At 53.8% G+C, this 18,294-nt stretch overlaps 1 protein-coding gene across 6 annotated transcripts in view; it reads left to right on the forward strand.

Annotated features, from left to right (window-relative positions):
- Positions 1 to 18,294, forward strand: part of SH3BP4 (SH3 domain binding protein 4) — an 87,591-nt gene that overhangs the window by 46,128 nt on the left and 23,169 nt on the right. The window contains exon 1 of one of the 6 annotated variants that reach the window (XM_019630090.1): positions 1,479 to 1,576. The exons of the other annotated variants lie outside the window; for them this stretch is intronic. The gene's annotated coding sequence lies outside the window, so the exon portion shown is untranslated. Of the gene's footprint in view, positions 1 to 1,478; positions 1,577 to 18,294 lie in introns of those variants that run through there. 6 annotated transcript variants of the gene reach the window in all.

The raw sequence follows: 18,294 nt of genomic DNA on the forward strand, positions 1-18,294 counted from the left end.
CCAGTAATTTATAAACCTCCAAGCGGCAGGGCTTGCCCTGGCATTGAGTTGGTGTGGACCAGCTGGGGCCACTGTCACACACAGGCCAGTTTGGGGTTGTCCCTGTGGGTTCATTCACCTGTGTGTTGACACAGCAATGCCAGGAATGGTGAGTCACCCGCAGGAAGTGCCGCTTCCTGGTGGGTGTCGGGGTGTCAATACAGACCTAGGCCAGGTGTTTCTCCAGGTGTGGTCCTTTGGTCACTTGCATCAGGTTCACACCGGAGGCTTGTTTTCAGGAAACAGCCTTCTGGGCCTCCTCTGTGCTGGCTGCTGGGGGTCTGCCCCTCTGTCGTTGCAGCCTTGCCACACCTGCTGTGGGGCATCTGAAACGGCTGCACCACGTGGGGCTTCCTTGCTTCCTGATAGGATCGGCCAGCTGAGAGGACAGGCTGGAGGTGCACGGAGGAGAGAGTGAGAGAGCAGGGTGGCCTCCCCCTGCAGCGCAGCGAGGAACGCTCTCTGGTTCCCCTGACCCAGGGTCCCTGTCTCCCAGTTTCCCAAGTCACTGCCACCTAACCACTGCCCCCCACCCCTGCTGCCCCTCGCCCCTGCTGCCCCAACCCCCAGGGCATTCATTCCTGCACCCCACCCACCCCACTGTAAATCGTTCCCTCATTGACCTGACCTAAAATGATGCTAATCCCTGGCCCCTTTCCTGTCAGGACTCTGAGTGACAGTTCCGCCCGTCCCTACCCAGTGGAAACGGCCAGGCAGGGCCAGGAACCTGCCCTTCACAGACCCCTACCTCTGGAGCTGGGGCACCGCTGGCCCAGTAGGTCGCTGACGTTCTCGGCTTCCTTGGGTCCAGACCCTGGACTGACCACTATCTAGGCTTTCAGAGCATCCATCAGAGGAAGCAAACGTTTACCGAACCTTCCTGACCACCAGATTTTGCAGGTTTAACACACATCTTACAGGCAAAACGCAGTGGGGTGGGGGAGGGAGAAGATGGACAGGGCCTGTTGGCTTTGGGGGGATGACCGACCCTGGGGCCCCTGCGCGCAGGCACCTAGCTTCCGTTCAGCGACTGCACTTGGCACCCCTTGGCTGTGCCCCTGTGGTGGGGGTTCCACTTGGGGAGGGCGAGGGCCTGACTGAGTCCCTGCAGCTGTTCGTACCCAGCCCTCTGGCTCCAGCCACTAATCCTGACCTGGGCTGGCCGGGAGTGGAGGAAACCTGAGAGGGCTGCCCTCTCCGTGCTGGGCGGCTGGAAAAGGGACAGCGGGCGACAGGTGGGAGCACAGCCTGGTCTGCTGTGTCTTTTCCTGCTTTGTTCTAACGATTTCCTTCCTTCCTTCCTTCCTTCCTTCCTTCCTTCCTTCCTTCCTTCCTTCCTTCCTTCCTTCCTTCCTTCCTTCCTTCCTTCCTTCCTTCCTTCCTTCCTTCCTTCTCTCCCTCCCTTCCTTCCTTCTTCCTCTGGGGATGGGCGTGTTCAGAAAATCTCAGAAGGTCCATTTTGCTGCCTCGGGAGTATCGTACCAAAATTCACGGGTTTTGGTAAAAGTGGATCAGTCAGAAATCTGTGGAGTCACACGTATGTATGAGAAACATATTCCCTTTATTTGTAATAGATTTTTAACCGTTACAAAAACATTCCAGAGAGGAAGCCGTGGGCCGAGGGCAGCCAGGACCGCAGGACCCTCAGAGCCACTGGTGTCTGGACTCTGGGCTCACCTTGCTCTGCCTGGTCACCTGGGCTGTTTGGCCTCCAGTGTCCAGGCAGGGCATGAGATCGCCGCGGGTGGGAGGGTTGGTCTGTGCCGCTGCGGGCCTCCAGGGTCACCCCTCCAGCCTGTGGTTCGAAGAGGGGCCGAGACAGAGGGAGGTCATGGGGGAGGGGCCGGGCCGGCCGCAGCGACAGCAGCCAGTAGCCCGTGTGGTGTGGAGGTTGAGATGAAGGTTTGGGGTGCCATACAGTATCTGTATGTCCTAGGAAGAGTTGGTTCCCCAAATCTGCTTGATTATCTCTGCTAATCGAATCTGCTGTGGAGATTTAAGTTAGTGGGTAAAGCATTTGGCACGGCCTGGCCCGTGGGACCGGGCACTATCCTCCTGGTTAGAATTGAAATGATGGCTGTTTTTCTAGGGTCAGCTGGACCCACACCTGGGAAATTGAGTAGGGGGCTAGATTGCAAGCAGTTTGGGAGTGGAGGTGTGTAAAGGAAGGCAGGTGGGGGATGGAGGACAAACTGGCCAGGAGCAGGTAGAGCCTAGAGTCTGTGTTGGCCTCGGGATCAGGTGGGCGTCAGCCTGCATCCTGCCCGTGTTTGTAAATTCGGTTTTATTGGAAGCCAGCTGTGCCCACTCACCGCCTGTGACTGTCTGCCTTTCAGATCTAGAGCCGAGTGGTGGCTCTGAGAGACCACATGGCCCACAAAGCCTAACGCATGCACTGGCACTTTGGTGTCACCAGGGGACATCTGGCGAGGGGTAGAGACATTGTGGTCAATACAGCCGGGGTTGGGAGGCGCTCCTGGCCCCTGGCGGGGTGGGTGGGGCTGGGGTGCTGTCCTGTGATGCACAGGAAAGCCCCCACAGAAAAAAATGAGCAGGCCCCAAACGTCAGTAGTGCCGGGATTGAGAAACGCTGCTTCCTAGAAAAAGTTTGCAGTTGCAGCTAGAGATCGGACTGGATGGGGGAAAGGAGGCATCTGGGATGAGTGCTTGTGGGCGGTGCCCGTTGCTGGGACGGGGGTGTAGGAGAGCATGCCATCCTGGTGGGGGCGAGGCGGCTGTTCCAGGAGACAGGGCTGCCGTGGAGACATGGGTTTGGGCATCGGCAGAGACTAGGTGGTCCGTAGCCCCATTCCCTGGGGTGGCCTGGCTGTGGCTAGCCCCCCTCAGGAGAGTCGGCAGAGCACAGGGCAGGGACAGACACTGGGGACATGGCTCACTCGAGGGCGGGCAGAGGAAGGGAAAGGGAAGGACCAGTCAGCGGGGCGCTGGGGAGACCGCCTGCAAGACGGGCCCTCGAAAGCCAGCTGTGTGGGGGTCGCACAGCGAGAGGTCAGTGGCCGCAGGCCGCAAGCCGCCAGGGGAGACAGGCTCGGGAAAGCACCCTTAGGACGTGGGGCTCCGTGGGGAGGGCAGGGCCCAGCTGTCTGTGCCGGAGGAAGGACAGGGCTGCCCGAGCTGTGGGGGAGCCGGTGCCGTGGGAGGGTGTTCATGACTGAAAGGAAGGGGGCCTTTCCCAGCCCCCCTCAGCGCCAGCCAGCCAGCCAGCGTGGAGCCCCGTGCCGGCCTGCAGGGCAGGAGGCCCGGCTGCTCAGGCTGCGACTTCGAGGTGGAGGCTGTGCTGTGGTTGGGGGCACAGCTTTCCCGAGAGGAGGAGGGGCCGGGAAGGGAGCCATTAGGAATCGGAGGACGTGTGCTATCAACCACAACAAAGCAATGCAGAGGACAGAGACACCGCTTCTGATGACCGCTAGGTGTTCGGGACAGAAAGCTGCCCGGGACAGGCCGGAAGAAGGCTGTGCACGCAGGAAGAAAGCCGCTTGAGAGAAGCAGTCACTTTCACATGCAGTGAGATGGGAGCAGCCCCAGAGCCCTGCGTGGGTTCAAGTGCCACGTACTGAGTGGCCCTCTCTGTGTGCTGGGCTGCTGGATGCCATCCTGGCTGGGGAGACACAATTAGATAAGCAGTTACAGTGAATTCATTAGGTCCTATTTCGCGGGCGCCTGGGGCGCCAGGGCTGGTGACCACAGATGTGGTGTTGACTCAGAGGGAAGCTTGCGGGTGTAGGACCGGACATCCCGGGGACCCTGGCAGATGCCCTGTGCCCTAGCACGGGGCCACAGGGCGCTGGCTCTGAGGAGGCAGCACAAACGGTGACTGTGACAGGAAGGTGCCTGGACCTCTGTGGATGGGGCCCACGGTCCCCGCGCGTTACAGCACAGTTCAGTGATGGACGGCCACACTGAGGGGCTCGGGGTCCTCACCACACAGGCAGGTCATCTGAATAGGCCCTGCTGGTGCTGGTTGCCTGGGGCAACAGTGAAGAACGTGCTCCCTAAAGTTCTTTTTGACGGGAGCTGAGGGAGGAGCCTGTTACCTGCCAAGTTTTCGCCCTTCTTGTTACTGTACTTGTGTATGTGTGTGTGTCTTACACAGAGAACGCTCCAAAATGCGCTTACACCTCTCGTGTCTGAGTGGGGCATGTGACCGACTCCACTAGAAAAGCGTGTTCTTCCTTTTACAACCAGCAATCTGTGTGTCCCCAGGCCTGGCCTCATCCCAAGCCACACTCACATGTCCCCCTCCTTCACCTGCCCGGCCGGGCCTGGCCGAGGTGCCCATGGAGCTGCTGGTTGCCTGGGCCTCTCGTGACACGATGAGTTTTCCCAGATGCTTAGCTGCGTGTTCACATGGTGCAGTCACTAAACCATCACAGGAGAAAACCTCAGTCAGTGAAGCTCCGTTGGATTAGCTCTGCAGGCAGGACAGTAAGACCTTTCTGCACGCAGCAGAAACCACACCTTCCAGGCCGCCTGAGGGCCCCGGAATTCCAGAAGCCACATCAGGCTGCTCGTTAGCGAGCCCACAGGGTGGGTTGCAGGGGCCACTCGTCTGTTAAGACATATTGATCTCTGCAAAGTCAAATGTCCTTAAGGACAGAGCTGCCCGGTGATGAGCAGAGCCCGCCTCCCCTGGGCATTCCAGTCTGCGGCCAATGGCTGACCCATCGTTTCGAGAGTCCTGCGTGTGCCTCGCGCACATCTACAGAAGAACTTCGCCTGCGGATTTTACAGCAGGGGATGAGTTACTCAGGAACTTGCGTGTGACACCCAGAAAGTGCTGCCGCCCGTGGGTGATTTTGTGACTGGGGCCGGGGGTCGGGGACAGCAGAGCAGGGGGGTGGGGGGGACTGGGAAGGCTCGGTGGGTTTGGCCAGGTGTGGCAGAGCAGAGAGAACCTTCCGGGCCAGGGTAGCGGCATCCCAGCTGAGCAGGCTGCGTTTGGGTTTTCGACAGGACGGGCTCTCTGGGCTGGTCAGAGGTTAGGCTGACGTGGGCAGTGCCAAACCTAAGGACTGTTGCATTTGGGAAGCTGTGGGGGAGACTTGGGGATGAAACAGACGGTGGCTTGGCTGCTGGGTGAGTGAGTGAGGGCGTGCAGGTGGTGGGGGCTTAAAGGGCCTTGTGAAAGGGCCAGGTCCTCACAGGTAGGGAGAGTTTGGTTGGGCCTAGGGGAGGCCAGGCAGGGGGAACGTCTCCGACCGCCGTCTGCAGTTGAGGCTCAGAGAATGGGCTCTGGATTCTAAAGGAAACGACGGTTGTACTTTGGGAGGTGGGTGAGTGAGTGGGGTCCAGGGTGAACAGTGATTCTCTGTCCTGCCTGCAAATTAGAATTACACGGGAGCTTTTTAAAAGTGAAAGGATTGTTTTAAAGCTTCCGCAGGAGTTTGTCATCAGCACCCCAGGCTGAGAAACTGTTAAACGGGGGCCCTTTGGGGCACAAGCGTGCAGGCGTGGCTGGGAGGCCGGCCGCTGACTGGAAATGGGGGGGAAGGGCCAGCAGGACGGGAGCCGCACCCCTCCAGGTGCTCAGATTTACAGGGTAAATAACAGTAACAGCGGTGATAGCCCTCCCCGGGGACAGAGGTCTCAAGAGGGGCGCCATTGCCCCCAGGAGACACTTGGCAATGGCTGGAGACACTTTGGGTTGTCTGAGAGCAGAGGTGCCTCTGGCTTCCAGTGGGCACAGGCCAGGGATGCTATGAAACATCCTACTATGCACAGGGCGGCCCCCCCCAACCCAAAATGATCCCATCAAAATGTTAATATGCCAAGACTGGGAAACGCTGGCCTGGGAGAGCTGAGTGTTGGCTTTTCACTAAGCACGTGGCACAAGTTAGCAGATTTAATCCACACACTTTGAAGAGACAGATAGTATTATTGTCCCCATTTTATAAATGAAGGCACCAAGAAGTTAAGTAACTTGACCATCTGAGGGGTTTCAAACTTGGAACAAAGTGCCCTGTTGATTAAAGGGTAGGTCACCAAGAGTGAGAAGGTGGTGATTTGGTGCTGAGTAAATATGGACGCCTCCAAGTAGAAATGCAGAGAATGTGTAGTTTTCAGGAGACTGAGTCTGTTTGAGTCCCTGGCACATGGCTGTTTGGGGGCACCAGTGCTGTGCCCACACATCCTCAGTCTCCAAGGAAGACAGCGAAGGAGAATGGCTGAGTACTCTGGCGGGGCAGATTTTACTGTCCTGATGCTGCACATGATATAAACAGGCTCAGAGAGGTTAAGTAACTTGTCTGAGATCACACAGCTGCCCTTTGGGCTCAGATCTGACTCCAAAAACCCTGTGCTGCCTTCTTTGTGCCATGTCATCACTCCAAGTTAGTCCCCACTGCAGTCCCGGGGGAAGAAGAAGACACCTGGTGGTGTTGTAATAATTTGTTAAAGGTCAGGTGAGGAAACCAGGGCCTATGCCAGAACACCAAGGGGGACTCGGGGAGCGGAGCTGGGCCTTCTGACTCCGGCTGTGGGGCTGGAGGCAGGACGCTGAGCGTGCAGACAGACCGCAGTGTCGTGTGTAAGCGCAGGGACACAACTACCCGCCTTTCGCAGGAGGCAGAGGGTCGGCCTGCTGGGGAGAGCACACAGTTATAACATCTACTCACAGTTATAACATCCGTTCCCCAAACAGCCTTTTCTTGCCTGGCCTTCTTCCAGAATTATTATCTCTTGATGAATCAGTAAAGGTGAGATTCAGTTCATACCAGAAGACACATTAAAACTAACTGCCAGTTGGCAGGGACTGTCTGGCCTCCGCCACGTGACCTCCGGCCTCACCTCTCTGCCTGCGTGTCTGTCTGCTGCCTGGCCTGTCTCCTTCCCCACAGAAGGTCCCATCGCACCTTCGCTGCCATTGGCGGGAACCTTGTACCTGGAGCCGTGTCCTGTCCCCCTGCCTCTGTGGACCCCCAGTGCGTCCTGCAGCCGTGTCTCTTGCCCTCAGCTTCTGCCAGCCGCTGGAAATTTCTGTCCTGGGTTTTGCCTGTACGTTCGTTTTTGCGCTGTGACCACATAGGGGTATCTACTGAATGACTAAATATTTGTTAGTTGGGACATGTACCACTGCAGACTGGCTGGGCCCCACCGGAAGGAACGTGACACTGTGGCCGGGTCTTTGTTTGTTTGAGGTGGAGCCCCATGGGTAACGAGACGTGGCCCCAGTTCTGCCCGCCACTGAGGGGGCACCGCTCTGCTCTGTCCGCCGCTCCTGCTTTCAAGCGGCTGGAGGGTGTTCTCAGTTAATGGCGGTGTTCCGACAGCTCCAGGATTTTAGTGAAAGTCGCTGTTTCAAAGCCGCAGTTACTTGCTTGCCACTGAGAAATGCCTTTGGGAGTCTCTTGGGGTGACTTGGCAAGACTTTCACAGCAGTGCCTTGGCTGTGGAGGTGTAATTACCCATTGCCTGCCGACATCCCACTCATCCTTCAGGAATGTGTGCTGAGCAGCCATCGGGCCAGGGCCTGCCACTTTGGGATCGTAGCAAAGAATGTTCCGGAAATGTGGAAGCAAGACCACATTTTGCAATAGAGGCCGTGAGCCTCTGTTTTGGGAGCCTCACTTTCGTTTGCTCCTTGGAGTTCCGGTTGTATTCGATATGACAGAAAAGACAGATGGGGACAGGTGTGCTGCTAGGAAGCGGGAGGCCACGCCCACGGAGAAGAGGCGGGGAAGGTTCTGAGATGAGCCTGTGTCAGACCTTTTTCACGTCCAGCCTCTCGGTGGCGTATTAGGTTCCTGTGGCTTCACGATAAAGTACCACAAGCTGGGGGCCCTAAAACTACAGAAACGCATTTTCTCACTGTTCTGGGAGCCAAAGGTCTGAGATCACGGTGTCGGAGGTTTGGGTGCGCCTGAGGCCATGAGGGAGCATCTGTCCCAGCTCTGCCATCTTCTCTCTGTGCCCAAACTTCCCCTTTTCATAAGAGCTCCAGTCCTATTGGATGAAGGCCCACCCTATCACTTCATCTGAACTTAATGTTCTGCGAAGACCCTATTCCCGAGCAAGGTTGTATTTGCAGCTATTGGAGGTTAGGACTTTTGGGGGGTGGGGGTGGGGGGCACAATTCAACTCATAACAGAAGATGTTAGGAAAATGTGAGCATACATGACTTCTCAGTGTCATCCCCTCCCTGGCCTCTGGTGGCTTTTAGGTTTTAACCAAAGGTACGTCCTTGCTTGTGTGCATGGCTTGCTGTGTGATCCTAAAACCTGAACCCCTTGGTCAGGCCTTAAGGATCTGAAACAAATGGAAATGAGGTGCAGTAAATATTGTTAAACCTTCACACACACAACCCACAGTTGTGATAATTGGCAGTGGCGCTAGGATTTATGAACTGATGAGTGGTTTATAAAGGAATGATACTAGCTTATTTAATAAAGCACCTAGAAACTCAGCTAGGTTTAACTCTTTGCCACATCAAAAATCATAGCCTTCCAGACCACGGCGGTGCAGCTGGGAAGCAGCAAAGCCGTGTGAAAAGCACGGGTGTCTCCCACAGACTTAGCACACGTGTGGATGAAAAGTATAGGGCTTGCGCGTGAGCCGGGTCATGCGTGATGAACTGTGTGACTTCTGACTTCTCTGGAGCGTTACCCGTGCCCAGGCCCTGTACATTGTGTGTGCATGTGGTCTCACGTGTGAACCTTCACTGCTGTTGTCCCATCCTCTTGCAGATGGGGACAGTGAGGTCAGGGGAGCGTGGCTGCATTGGTGAGATGGGGCCTTTCTGAAGCAGTAACATTGACCTGAGACCTGTGTGACAAAAGTTGTCAGAAAGTGAAGTTGTGTTGGGGCTGGGGGGTTGACAAATCTTACATGCCAGAGGGAACAGCAGTGCAAGGGCCCTGGGGCAGAAATGAGTTACAGTCAGAAAATGAGTGCACCAAGGAGGAAACAGGTCAGGGAGGACCAGGTGGGCCAGGTCAGGCCGTCCCAGTGAGGCGGTTAGGTTTATTGGCAGTACAGGGAGATGCCAGTGGAGAGAGTTAATCTGTTAACTAAGGAGAAGGGCTTAGTTATGTGTGTTTGGGATGTGAGTGGAGGGGGTGGGGCCAGGGAGACAGGTGACAGGCTGCTGCCAGAACCCAGGTGAGAGAGGAGGTGCTTAGGGAGGAGCAGGGAGTAGAGGGAAGGCTCAGGCCCACATACTGTGGGGGTGGAATTGATTGGACCTGCAGAATCGACTGATGGTGAGGGCCGAGGTGAGGCTTTGGGGCAGAAAACATATGGCCCCCAAAGCCTAATTTACTCTCTGTCCCTTTACAGAAAGCGTTTTCCAGTCCCTGCTCTACCCTACCCTGGGACTCACTTTTAAATAAAGGGAGACCCACCATTTTTCTGGAAGAAAGAGAATAGCATGAAGACGTCAGTTCTTACCAACACCATGGCAACAGAATCCTAGTGGGGACGAGGCTGGAAGACATTTTATTCAATTATTCTAAAATTCATTTGGAAGAAAAAAAATAACAGATAGGAGACTTTGAAATATTGGGTTGTCGGAAAAGTCATGACGTATTTTTTTTCTATGATTTTCATTGCAAAAATGCGTCATGACTTTTCCGATAACCCAATAGAATGGTTCGTGAAAATGAGTCCTTCCAGATAGCCAAACACGGTAAAGATAAGTAAGGACTGATGTTGTTATAAACGTAAGCTGACTAATGACACAGCGTAGGCCAGAGTGAAACCCCAGAGTCCACACACGTTTAAAATGCATTAAGATGACATCACATCAGTCAGGAGGGGACAGATTATTCAGGAACCCATGCAGGAATAATTGCCTAGCTGTTTGCTAACTAATTTTCTAAGATCCTTACTGTGCAGCAAAATAAATTCTTTGTGCATTAATGTCAGTACACAAACCATTTTTTTTTTAATAAAGGAGACTAGATGTGAATGTTTATCAAGTTTTTTATTAGGGGAGGCCTTTCTGTGCTTCAAGGCGAAATAAAAGAAAGATTGATACGGTTGCACGATTGAGACTATCAAGTGAGCAAATGGATTAGTGCATCTAGGAGCAACCGAGTGGGGAAGATGTTTGCAACCGATCGGTTGAATTGAAGACTGTCGTTGAGCAAAGGATCCAAAGTGAGAGTCACAGAGCAGGAAATAAGATGGAGATGTTTGAAAACACACTGCTGGCTGGCGGTCAAAGGACCGTGAGTTTAAACTTTGATGGTGTGTCCCCCGCATGTCAGATTAGCAGACTAGCTTTGCCTGGACTGCCGGGAAGGGTGGGAAGTAGACACCTGCTGCTGCTGAGAGTAGGAATTGCTACAACTTTCCAGGAACGTGTCTGGCAGTGCTTCCTACTCTACTGGATGGTCATCCTAAGAAAATAATCCAAAATGCTCAGGAAGATCAGGTATAAAGATGGTCACAACCCTGCCATTTACAGCAGCAAAAATGTGGGAGCTGCTGGGAGAAGCAAGGTCAAGTCTGCTCCCTCCGCAGAACTGAAAATAAGGCCCAGATGGTCTGGTCAGACCGAGCCCATTTCTAAAACATTTTTCATGTCGACTTTGTCCCTTCTTGAACCTTCTTTCTTCCCCGCAACAGCTCTGCACCTAAATCCAGTTCATGTGGGGTTTTCCCCACGTCACCCATTCTCCAACACCGACTGGGTGTCTTAGATTTCGGCTCAATTCTGATCTACCTGGAGGTAGCGTCAGAGACCACAGGTGAAGGGCTCAGTCCCGCAGAGCTGCCCTCCCCTCTGTCCCCGCCTACTGCAGAGTCAGTCTCGAGTCTAGGTTGTCACCTGTGCTTCTGACTGACTGGTTATAGATGGGAGGTTCCAACGAGCCTCTCGTTGGGGTCAGCTGATTTGCTAGAGTGGCTCACAGAGCTGAAACATTTACCTACTAGATTACAGGTTTATTATAAAAAGACGTAACTCAGGAACAGACAGGTGGAGGATATGCACAGAACAAGGTATGGGGAAGGGACGTGGGGCTTCCACGCCTTCTCTGGGCCCATCAGACTCGCCAAATCTCCACGCGTTCACCAACCCAGAATCTCTCTGAACCCTTTCCTTTTGGGTTTTTATGGAGAACTCATTACATAGACGTGATTGATTTGATCATGGGCTTGGCAGCTGATCCAACCTCCAGCCTCTCTTCCCGCCCCAGAGGTCAGAGGGTGGGACTGAGAGTTCCAACCCTCTCATCACATGGTTGGTTCTCCTGACAACCAGCCCCATCCTTAGGTGACCTGGGGAGGTCCAAAACTCACCTCAGTAACCTAGCAGAAGATACCTTCATAATTCTCTTTGCTTAGGAAATTAAAAGGGTTTTAGGATCTCTATGCCAGAAAGGGGACAAGCACCAAATGTGTGTTTCTTGATAAAAATGACAGTGTCACAGTCAGGTAGCCCGTGTTTCCTAGTTAGTAGGGTCATAAGGGCCAGGAGTACCTTTAATTTTTATTTAATGGCAAACGAGTCCCCAAATCACAGAGCGGGATCTGAGAAGCCTGGATTTAGAAGCACTGGGACTAACACATCGTGACAGGTACTCAGTCAAGCGTTTGAAAGCTCAGAGTCAACCCCTCCCGTGGCATACTTTTATATCTGCTCAGAAAAGAGCCTTGAAAGGTTGGAAAGACCCCACCAGAACCACGGCCCAGCTGTTTGGGAATAAGAATGGGAGTTTATTTTATGAAATACATTTTTAATCACAGAAAGTAGAAGGCTTAAGAAAATTAAGATGGAGAACAAAACGATCCCATCCGCTTGCCCCCGAGACATAAGTAATGTCAGCATTCTGTGTGAAATGTAATATTTTTTTTCTAGCACATATACAGTTTTTAAAACAAAGTGGAATAGGACTTTATTGTAAAATTTGTGGGTTTGATGTTTCTTGATATTAAGTTGTGTGGGTTTTCCATCCTATTAAATATTAGAAAGTGAATTTTAATGGCTGTGTAACCCTTCCTGGTGATGGAACACGCGTGGCCCATGTGTTGGGTAATTAGGTGTGAGCAGTGCTACACCTTTGGTTTCCTGAGGACACGGATATTTGCGGGGCAGTGGGATGGGAGAAGGAATAAGGGTCCCGTCCTCTCTCATTTCCTTAGTGAATATTGATGAAGTTTATAGATGTGTAATCGGTTTATTGCTCTGGATATCTTGGTTAGTAATGGATGGTCACACTAGATCTTCAGGAAGGAAATTCATTCCTTCATTCCATGAATTTCATTGGCTGCTGACGTGCTAGATGCCGGGTCCTCAGTAAACTGGCGGGTGGAACTCAACTGAGTCCCTCCCAGGGCTGAGAGGCAGCGCCACACAAGGCAAGGATGGAAAGCCACCTTGGGAGCTGTGTCCTCCTGTACTGGCTTCTCTCCGGGGCAGGCCCGTCGGCACTGTACCTTGAATGAGTATGCCAGGCCCCCGCTTGTATCTGTTGGTTATTTTTCAGCTCTACCAGTTGGCTGGTGCAATGGTGGAGTTTTGCAAGTGCTGTCGCTCATCCTCGTGTCCCTTGTGGTGGCAGTGGCTCCTGCCATGTCTTCGCGGTATTCAATTCCTATCTGGAACTTGAGCCTCAGACGTGGCGTGTGTGTCAGTGTCGAGAACTGTCAGTTGAACCAGGGGCAGCATTAGGCCTCAGAAGCTGCCTCCCTTCCCCCGCTGGTTTGAATCCCGCGTTTTAATCCGAGTCTCACAAACAAACCTCAGGGAAAACCCCTTCGATAAAAACCAAGCCTCCATTTCCTCATCTGAATAGTGGGTGGCTCCGGCCAGATCCACGTTTCTCAGAGTCACATCTAAGCTGAACTTGAAGGAAATTCATTCATAAGTTAATGTATACTAGAAAAGAGACGTCAGCCTGTCTTGCGGATAAACTGGCTTCCTCTTTATGAGACTGAAGCGGAAGGAGGCAACTCCTTTAAAATAACTGCTTTGACTAAACTTAAGTTGACGAAAGCAGAATAAGTAATATTTGATTTTTTTTCCTTAAGGGAGACAGGAAATCAGTGAGTCATGTTTGGAAACCACACATCCTTCCAGGGCTGATGTTTTGCCGTCTTGAGGAGAGTGTCAGGCGGGTCTGGGGCCGCCCCGACCAGCCCTGGTTAAGCGACTGGGCCTCCCATCCATCGCTGTTAGAACGCCTGCAGAGATGGCCGCACTTTCTCTTTCTAGTCGCTGGCTGGGCACCAGAAGTATTTCTGGCCTGGGCTCATCACAAGATCCTATTTCACAGCCTGTCTGCTGCCAGCTGTATCACACGGGTGGGCTGGCCTCCCCATGGGACTCAGGGAGGCAGACCACAGCCACCACCGTGATGAAGGCCCCGACCCCCCCACTACCATATCCTATGCTGATGAGCACTTGACAGGCCACCCATTGGTTAGTCTTTGAACTCCTTGCCATTTTCAGCAGCAGGGTGATGGGACAGATGAAAAGCGTCCACACGGGGTGTGATGGGCCCACTGAGATGCCTGGACATCCAGCCTTGTATGAGCCCAGAAGTCATGGTGGAACCCCTCCCCCGCGGTGTCAGCTTCATGTATGTTGTTGTCCCAGCTAAATGACGAGCGGTAGAGGAACAGCACCAGGTCCTGCATTGCCGGGTGTCCTTGGTGGTCGTCCCGAGTGCACTGGTTCTGAATAAGTGTTTGAACAAAACGTTTGTCCATTCAACAGATGGCACCAAACGCCAACTCAGGCGAGGCGCTGTCTTTGCTGCTGGGGGAGCGTAAAGATAGAGAAGCCAAGTATCCAGATTCCACGGAAACGAGGTAGTTCTTAGGGAGCTAAGGGATCACGTGCAGCATCTCAGCTGTGACGCTCAGGATGAAAGCAGTAAATGCCCCGTGCAGATGACGGGTGCGTCCCAGGAGAGCTCAGAGAGGAGACGGAGTCCACGTGCAACGGTGCTGTTTGACGCGGGCCCCGCTCACATGGGTAGGTTTTAGGGTAGCAGAAGCTGGGAGACCCTGTTGGGTCTGCAGGAAGGTGGGGTGGGGAGAAAGACGGCAAAAGGTCGGGAGGGGGCTGGGAGATGTTTTGGAGCCAGGTCAAAGAAACGCTGGCTGTGTTTGGCGAGAGTGCTGGGCGTGCAAAGGAAAGCGTGATACAGGCGTGGAGAGTGGGCTAGTGCATGAGGGTCCGGAAAGACAGCAGGACTCTGGGTGGCCCTCTGCAGGCGGGGAGCCTCTGATGAAGGGCCTGAGAGTGTTGGCTTTGCCCAAGGAAATGATGGGAATGGTCCAGCAGGCCATGAGGAGCAATCCCACAGCGGGGCGTCCCGTCGCCTGGAGGGAGGTGGCCGGGCAGTAGAAAGGCCACAGAGACCCTCCCCAGCCCTCCCGGACCCCACCCGCACCCCTCTGACTCTCCAGACCCAGATTTTCTGACTGTCACTGACCCGTGAAAACACTGCAAGTCCTTGCACAGGGTCCCTCCAGCCGTCACACTTGGCACAGTGAAAGCAGCGAGTGAGTGAGAAGAGCCGCACGAGTGGGTCCCTCCCCTGCTCCCCACTGAGCCTGTGGGTGGTTTTGAGTCACCAGCTCTGGGCGAACAGATAAGGACTGGAATATGTGTGCATGGCACACGGAACCTTCGTTCTCCTCCGAGTTGTACACTCGTGTTTGTCTCATACGTGGGTCCCTGAACACGACTGCTGTTACGTTTGTTTCTGACCCATGGTGTCCCCTGGACACATGTCCAGCACGGAGCCTTGTTCCTCCAAGTAGACGCTCCGCGGGGGTTCACTGAGGTGATGTGATGCTCACCTGCCCGGGGGATGCGCACCTGGGATGCTCACCTTTCTCAGACTTGGGCGAGGGGCATGGGTCTGCCCACAAACCACATCACTCTACCCAGACGGCCTGCTGGGGGGCTCCAAACGCCTGTTGCCACCCCTTAAACTGAGCTCAGTCGTGGAACCAAAGTGAAAAACATTCCAGACAACACTGGTAATAATTGAGGCCAGTGTGCCTTGGGGGCCCTCTCATGGGGCTGTGCTCCTTTCACCCCAAAAGGAGGCAGCCCTCCTGAGTCCACAGGGCAGCAATTCTGTCCTGTGCTCTAAGTGAACCCAGAAAGCTTCTAGAGGACGGGCCTCTGTCGCCGGGAGGACAGGTCCCCCAGGTGGGGGGGAGGGTTGAGTTTCACCGTGCAGGGCCTGCCTGGTAACTGGAGCCTGTGCCTCCCTTCCAAGGGAGGGAGGGCCTGGAAAGGGGACACCAGTCACGTGTTGGCTTTCCACTTGGGCTGTTGTCCAGACTGGTGGAGTCAGGGGTCAAGAGGGAGCAGGGTGCTGGTGTAGAGGCTGTGGGTGCGCCTCCCTCCAGGGCTGTTGGGGTCGGAGGGAAAGTGGTATTTAGACATTCAGAGACGCACAGCCAGGCACGCTCTGCGTCTCTGGGTTACCGCCAACCCACCTTCCCTCCGGTCTCAGTGTGCCTCTGTGAAAGGCGGGTGTCCCCACGGCCCCCGCATTGCCGGTCGGGAGCCCAGGGTACTGGGTTTCAGACGCTTGCTTTCAGGAGGACAGGTCGGCCGGGGTGGGGTGTCTTGGGGTGATTTGGGTCCTCCAGGACACACTGTTGTTTGCAGCGTGAGGCGGGCGGACGTGATGGGGTTTGTGACAGAGCCTGCTGACCGCAACCACCGAGAGTGGGTCGAAACTCATGCTTTCTTTTCACCTGGAGGAAATCTGATGAAATCACCATGCCACTCTCACTCCAGAATTAAAATCCAACGTGGAGAGTGAGTCATCTGGAACAAGGCAGGAGCACAGTTAGCCGGATGGGGACCCAGAGCCTCTCTATGCCGGGTCCTCCCGCAGACGGCCTTCCCGTCACAGGTCATGGCCCCCGGGGCACCTGGCACGTCGCCTGCACACTCTGGGCTCACGAACTTGCTCGTGATCTGTTGTTTTTCCTGGTTCATTTGTTTTTTAATTGTTCCTCAGACAGGACGTCGGCAGATAGGACCCCACAAGAATATTCTGTGATTCAGGAAGTCGGCCAGGGTAGCTGAGGACCTGTGTTCGGGTTTCCGAGTTTACCACGAGAATCTGTAAATAATTCTGCCTGTGCACGATGTCATCTGTTTGGCAGCCAACCTCCCAGTTTCTGGGAGGAGCTAGAAGCAGGCTCTTTCCTCTAAGTGAATCGGCCTTTGTACAAGAAAAGGAAAACTCGTTAGCTATGAGTCAGATACAAGTAAGCTTTCATGCCCCTTCCTGACTCCCACCGAGGGAGCAGTGGCGACTTCACCGGGGCGGGGCCGGGCGGGTGGGGTGGCTGCGACAGCCTGCCCTTCACAGGGCTCCCGAGGTCCAGTGCTGGCCGCCTTGGCCAAGGGTGCAGCTGCAGGCTGTCCTGGAGAGGGGACTGACCCCTGGGGCCAGCGGGTGAAGTCCAGTCCCTCTTGGGGGTTGGCCAATTGTAGACCATGCCATGCAGGTACGTCCAAGGTGCCCACTCAGGTAGCCCATCAGTGTTTTAGGATGTCTATAACTTGAGATTTCCAGAACAGGATGGGGTTGCTAAATTCAGCCTGCTGTGTATAATCAAGTCATTTAGGAGGACACTTGACACTTGTGATTTTTGGCTCCTTGAAGGAGGTTATCCCAGGGATACCAAATATCTCTGAAGCCTTCATCTTTATTTAAATACACAGTCCACCTGACCAGGGCACAGCTTCCACCTGGCAAAAAGAGAAACATACTCTCGATGTGGTAAGTATCCAGGGCTATGTGTAAAACACGCCTGGGTCGGTGTCCGGAGCACCGTACAGACGGTCAGTATTTTGTCCACTACAAGCTGCGTGCTATGAGACCAAATCTACACTGTGCAAAAATACTTCCCCCAAAACAGGAAGACGTGGGCAAGCATTCAAAGGCATTCGGCAAATATTTGGACTCATGGAAATATGTGGATTTTTAGACCTGATTAACTAACGGGACAGTGAAGATGGTTGTAATGATTGCCATCTTTATTACGGTGGAGTTCTAAATCCCGTTTGATCCCTGCAAACCAAAGCCCATCCTCCAGTCTGCGTTCTCCTGTCCGTGAACAGGTGGCCCTCAGGTTCACACGGCACCTCCTCCTTCCTTCACTGACTGCAGACTTTCCATGTCACTTGGCCACACTTGGAAGAATGGCTGGGACATCACTTGAAGATTAAACTGTGTGTCTCTGCAGCTAAATCTCCTGAGCCACTTGCTCTTTGGAAATTAGTCAAACTCACCAGGAACATTCTGGAAACTCATGTAACCAGCTGATAGCTTCACAGTATCCGTGGCCTTGGGTGGGAGCTGCTGAAATCGGTGTCTAATCACACAGTGGCTCCCACCCACCGCCCTCTTCCGAGGAGAGGACAGACTCCCTGAAACGTGTCAAGCACTTCGACTTTTTTTTTCTGTCAAATTTTGACATTTTAGGGGGTAAAGGTGAAAAATAAATGTATGTAATACATAAAAATTTTCTAAGATCTTGCCTGATCCTAGGTAGTTCAGCAAAATGGACTTTCTCTCCAGTAAGATCACCCAGAATCTTAAAAAACCCAAATCTAATTTCTTCAGAAGCCAATAATCTGGCCGCTTTCATCTAGGTTTCGAGGAGTCAGATCTGCCTTCTCAGGCCTGTCCCCGGGAAGCGCCTGGTGACAGCAGAGACAGCTGTCCCAAACCTGTCAGTCACCGGCATCCGCCTCCCTCAGTGGAGGGGGGTCACCCTTCCCCAGGCTCCAGCAGTCTCCTCATTGAACAGCCCAGGTGACACATTCATTCGTTTCCTGCTGCTACAGGACATGTCAGCCTGGGGCCAGCCGCCCATCTCAGCTGGTTAGAGACCTGCAGGCCACATAGGTGCATCCCTGACAGCATCCAGGGACCTGCTTATCCTTGGGGCAGGCGTAGAAAGGTGCCAGAGATATGCTTTCAGGCCTGAGGAACCCAGATCGCTTCACAACAGAGAACACAAACTGGAAGAAAGATCTCCACTGTCAGGCCATTGGGGACCTCCAAGACTCATGTGTGACCCAAAAGGAAAGAAAGAATACCAAAATCAGGCAAACTGGGTGGACAGCTGGTCAGTTTATTTACTTGATAGCTATAGAACTTTTCTCACTCGCTGTTTAAAACAGGTTACAACCCGAATATCAGATCCAGAATTATTTCTAAGTAAAAATACAGCTCATTGGACCATTACGTGTCTCTCTCTCTCTCTCTCTCTCTCTCTCTCTCTCTCTCTCTCTCTCTC

This window comes from Hipposideros armiger, unplaced genomic scaffold (assembly GCF_001890085.2).
Source record: "Hipposideros armiger isolate ML-2016 unplaced genomic scaffold, ASM189008v1 scaffold_17, whole genome shotgun sequence".
NCBI lineage: Eukaryota > Metazoa > Chordata > Mammalia > Chiroptera > Hipposideridae > Hipposideros > Hipposideros armiger.